The sequence below is a fragment of the Galeopterus variegatus genome, unplaced genomic scaffold, assembly GCF_000696425.1.
Source record: "Galeopterus variegatus unplaced genomic scaffold, G_variegatus-3.0.2 Scaffold16012, whole genome shotgun sequence".
In the NCBI taxonomy this organism is placed as follows: Eukaryota; Metazoa; Chordata; class Mammalia; order Dermoptera; family Cynocephalidae; genus Galeopterus; species Galeopterus variegatus.
In genome coordinates, this window is record NW_007742123.1 from 2,316 (window position 1) to 7,480 (window position 5,165).

At 37.1% G+C, this 5,165-nt stretch overlaps 1 pseudogene; it reads right to left on the bottom strand.

The window, feature by feature from the left end:
* Positions 1–1,814: 1,814 nt before the first annotated feature.
* LOC103582381 lies at positions 1,815–2,052 on the bottom strand (annotated as a pseudogene).
* Between the last annotated feature and the right edge of the window lie 3,113 nt (positions 2,053–5,165).

Genomic DNA, 5,165 nt, shown 5'->3' on the forward strand with positions numbered 1-5,165 from the left:
GGGAAACCATGGCCCAGTCTTAAATCCTGCAGAGTTTGCCCTATGTTTTCTTCTAGGAGTTTTAAAGTTTCAGGCCTTATATTTAGGTCTCTAATCCATTCTGAGTTGATTTTGGAATATGGTGAGAGGTACAGATCAAGTTTCATTCTTCTACAAATGGATATTCAGTTTTTCAGCACCATTTATTGAAGAGGCAGTCTTTCTCCCATATTTATTGCAGCTCTATTTACAACAGCTAGGTGATGGAACCAAACTAAATGTCCGTCAATGGATGACTGGATAAGGAAATTGTGGTATATATACACAATGGAATACTACCTGGCCACAAAAAAGAATGAAGTTCTACCATTTGAAACAATATGGATGAGCCTGGAGAAAATTATCTTAAGTGAAACAAGCCAGGTACAGAAAGACAAATACCATGTTTTCACTCATAGCTGGGAGATGAATCCATAAATAAATGAATAATAAAGAAAGACAGAGAGAAAGAAAGAAAGACAGAAACAACAATCACAGTAATATGTCAAACTTTTAGAAAACAATAAGTGGAAAAGGGAGGAGAGGGGGAGAGAGAGGGGGTAATTAGGAATTGGTCAATGGACACAAAGAATGATTGTGTATTGTAATGATGAATAAGCTAACCATACTGATCTAACCACCACACATTCTACACAATTATTAAAAATCAATGTTGTACCCCACATGTATATATAATAATAAATAAATAAGTAAATAAATGAATAAATGAAATAAATCCACACATTTATAAGAAGAAAAAAACTTGTTCCTCATACAGGCTGCTAGATTGTTTTTCATTCATATAGAAGAGGCTGTAGTATAATTTCGAGGATTTCTATTTACAATAAATGAGCCTGAGATTCAAAGAAAAAAAATCAGAGTTGCTCAGTTGGAAAAAAAGAGAAGACTGCATGAAGCAATCCTGAAAAACTACCCATAATATGTAGATTAGACAGTTTTAGAACGATTGAGATATACTCCCTGTTAGTATAAATAAAACTTTTATAATGCTTTGATGGTGTTAATAAAACATTTTTAAGTAGCATGTCTTTTAATTCTCCTAAGTATAATTGCTGTTTCATTTTCCACAGGAAAAAAAAGGTAGGTTAGTTCTCAGACTATACAATTCCTTGAATACAAACACAGATATGAGTATGTATTATAAATATTTTCTCACAATTTGTGGCTTACCTTTTGATTCTTTTAATTGGTGGTATCTTTTGACTAGTAAATATTTAATTTTTATAAAGAACGTTTCATTTTTATGGTTCTTGCTTTTTTGATTTTACTAAAATTTTCTTCTGTTTTCTTCTTTTGTTTGGTTTGGGTTTTTTTGTTTGTTGGTTTGTTGGTTTGTTTGTTTTTGAGATAGAGAATAACTCCAAATCATCTTTTTTATATATAGAAAGGGCATACATAGCAAAAAACACACCAAGGAAAGAGTTGCTATGGCCCAGGAGACCAGGCAGGGAAGTGACAGGCCTTCTAAGCCTGTCAGGGGGAAAAGGAGGCTTGAGACAGAGTGGCCAGAAGTGCTGAATGGTGGGGCCCACAGGAAGGAGAAGTTTTCAGCTGGATCACCACTTCTAGTAGGTCATGGGTGGAACTCACAGTGACACCTTTGCTAACTCTTGGGGGGTACAGTTAGTGTTGCCAACTGGAGTGAGATCCACCCCCTGGTTCCTGGAGGTCACCCACCAAGGGACACAGGACGGGAAGCACAAGATGGTTAGTGCAACTTCAGGAGAAGGCCAGGATGAAGGAAGTTTTGCAGTGGCCTGGAAAGGTCCACATACTGAGGCTGAGGTGCTTCCTGTGCCATGCCAGCATTCCACTCTGTCTCTGCCAGGCATTCTCTGACTAGGGCCAAGGCATGGATGATACCTCTCGCTTCAGGTGCTCCATGGCACTCTTGCTGCAAGCAGAGGTGGGCCGGATCTCTTTGTCCATCTTCTCTATGACCGGCGGCAGGACCGTGTAGTTGCTCTGGGAGCTCTAGGCACTAGGTGGCTTCATTGCCTGCCCAGAGCCCATGGACAGCAGTCCAAAGTCATTAAACAGTGGTCTGAAAGGGACAGCAGCTCCTGCCACAGAGCCCAATGGTGATGGTACGTTCCGGCTGTAGGGACCTGGGTGCCTGGTCCAGGGTGCTGGAGCCTGGGGTGCTGCCCTTTTTAAGATGTTAGCTTTTATGTTTCAATTTATACTTAATTGTTAATTAATTTCTACATATTCTGCAAAGAGATGGTTATGTTTTTTCTTTTCCACGGGGATATTCAGTTTCCACAAGGACATTCCACATAGAATCATCACCATTTACTGAAAATATTATCCTTTTTCCATGAATTACCTTGGCAGTTTTGTCAAAGCTCAATAGATCTTATATGTGAGGGTCTATTTAGTCTCTTTCATTTCAATTTCATTAATCTATGTCTGTATTTATGGCAATATCACACTGACTTAACTAGTGTATATTTATCTCAAAATCAGGTACTAGATACTATTTATTTTTGTTAATCTTTTATAATATGTTACAATTTCTGTATAAACTTAGGTAATGGTTTGTCTCTTTCGTTTGTCTTCTCAAAAAAATAACTTGTTTTTTCATTTTATCTTTTGTATCATTTGGGTCTCTGTATCATTTAGTTCTGCTCTGAACTTAATTATTTATTTCTATCTACTAACTGTGGGATTGGATTGTTCTTGTTTTTTCTAGTTCTTTGAGCTGTAGCATTAGGCTGTTTACTTGTAATCTTTCTATTTCTTTGATGTAAGCACTTATTGCTATAAATTCCCGTTAGCGGTGCTTTTGCAGTATCCCAAAGGTTTGGATGTGATATGTCTTTATTTTTATTGGTTTCTAGAAGTTTTTTGATTTCTTGTTTAATTTCTTCTTGGACCAATAGGTCATCTGGGAGCCTGTTGTTTAACTTCCAAGTATTTGTATAAAGTCCTGAGTTTCACTTGCTATTAATTTCTAGTTTTAATCCATTGTGGTCTGAAAAGATACTTGGGATGATTTTGATCTTTTTAAAGTTGTTGCGATTTGCTTTGTGAACTAGCATGTGGTCTATCTTGGAGAATGTTCTGTGTGCTGATAAGAAGAATATATATTCAGTACTTGTTGGATGAAATGTGTAAATATCTGCCAGGTCCAAATAGTCTAAAGTGTAGTTTAAATCCTGTGTTTCTCTGTTGATTTCTTGCCTGGATGATCTGTCTAATGATGAAAGGGGGTGTTCAGGTCTCTCATTATTATGGTTTTGGAGTCTATCTCTTTCTTTAGGTATAATAGTGTTTGCTTTATATATCTGGGTGTTCCATTGTTGGGTGTGTATATATTTATGATTGTTATGCCTTCTTGCTGGATATATTCTTTTATCATTATATAGTGGCTGTCTTTGTCTCTTTTAATGGTTTTTGGTTTAAAGTCTATTTTATCTGATATGAGAATAGCTACTCCTGCTCATTTTTGGTTTCCATTTGTGTGAGATATCTTTTTCTATCCCTTCATTATTAGTCTGTGTGCATCTTTACAGGTGAGGTGAGTCTCTTGAAGATGGCATGTAGTTAGGTCTAGCCTTTTGATCCAATCCATCAGTCTATGTCTTTTGATTAGGGAACTTAATCCATTTACTTTCAAGGTTGTTATTGAGAGGTATTGTCTTACTCCTGGGATTTTATCACTTTTTGTTTAGATGTTTTAAATATCTTTTGTTCCTTCCCTCCGCCTTTATTATTTGTCTTCAAGTTTGTTGGGTTTTTAGGGGGTGGTAGGATTTAGTTTCTTTTTTCTTTCTCATTTGTATTTGTAATTTACCAGGGGGTTCTATTTTTTCTTGTGTATTCATAGTAGTGATTATTGTTTTTTCAGATACCAGATGCAAGACTTTCTTGAGAATTCCTCGCACGGCTGGTCATGTGCTGATGAACTCCCACCACTTTTGTCTGTCTGGGAAATACACTATTTCTCCCTTCTTTCTGAAGGAGAGACTTGCTGGGTAAAGAATTCTTGGATGGCAGTTTTTTTCTTTTAGTATTTTAAATATATTATTCCACTTTCTTCTGGACTGTAGGGTTTTCATTGAGAAGTCTGCTGTTAGTTTGATGGGGATTCCCCTGTATGTGGCCAGATGCTTTTCTCTTGCTGCTTTTAGAATTCTCTCTTTGTCTTTGAGCTTTGCAAATTTACCTATACTATTTCTTGGGGAGGATCTTTTTGAGTTGAATCTGTTTGGGGACCTTTGAACTTCCTGAATCTGAACGTCTGTATCCTGCTGTACACCTGGGAAATTTTCTGTTAATATTTCCTTGAATAGGTTTTCAATACCTTTTCCTTTTTCCTCCCTTTCAGGAATACCTAATATTCAGATGTTAGAGCACTTGAGGTTGTCTTCTATCTCTCTTAGATTTTCCTCATTATTTTTAATTCTTTTTTTCTTTTTTTTTGTTTGAGTTATTTCAAAAAGACCATCTTCTAGCTCTGAATTTTTTTCCTTCTGCTTGTTCTACCCTGCTGCTCAAGCTCTCAGTTGTGGTTTTTATTTCATTGAGTGAATCTTTCATTTCTAGAAGTTCTGCTATACTCTTTTTTTAAGGTATTAATCTCTTTGTATATTTCCTCCTTCATATTCTGGACTTTTTTTTCTTTTTCTTTGTGTTCTCTAATTGAGTCTTACTCTATTTCTTCAAGTTTTCTTAAGATCATCACTCAAAATTATTTTTCAGACATTTCAAGGATTCCCTGTTCTGTGCAGTCTGACTTTGGAGCATTACTGTATCCTTTTGGTGGTGTCATTTCTTCTTGATTGTTTGTACTTCTAGTATTGTTTCACTGGTGCTTCGTTATTAGGTAGAAGGTTTGCTGCTTCTATTACAGTGAGATTGGCTGTGGAGTGGCCCTGGTTGCTGCTATGGAGGTGAATTAACTTTGTTTGGCTGTAGGTGTGGTGGTGGTTCTGTTAAACAACCTTGGTTCCTGAGCCAGACTCTGTGGTCATAGAATGAGCTCCTAGCACCATGCAGTTCTGTTGGGTCAAACTTGGCATGTCAGACTGTAGGCTGGTGATCCCCCCATTGTCCATGGTGGGGAGAGGGGCATTTCCAGATGTGCAGTTCTGCTAGCTGCTGCTGCAGCTGGCTGCCAA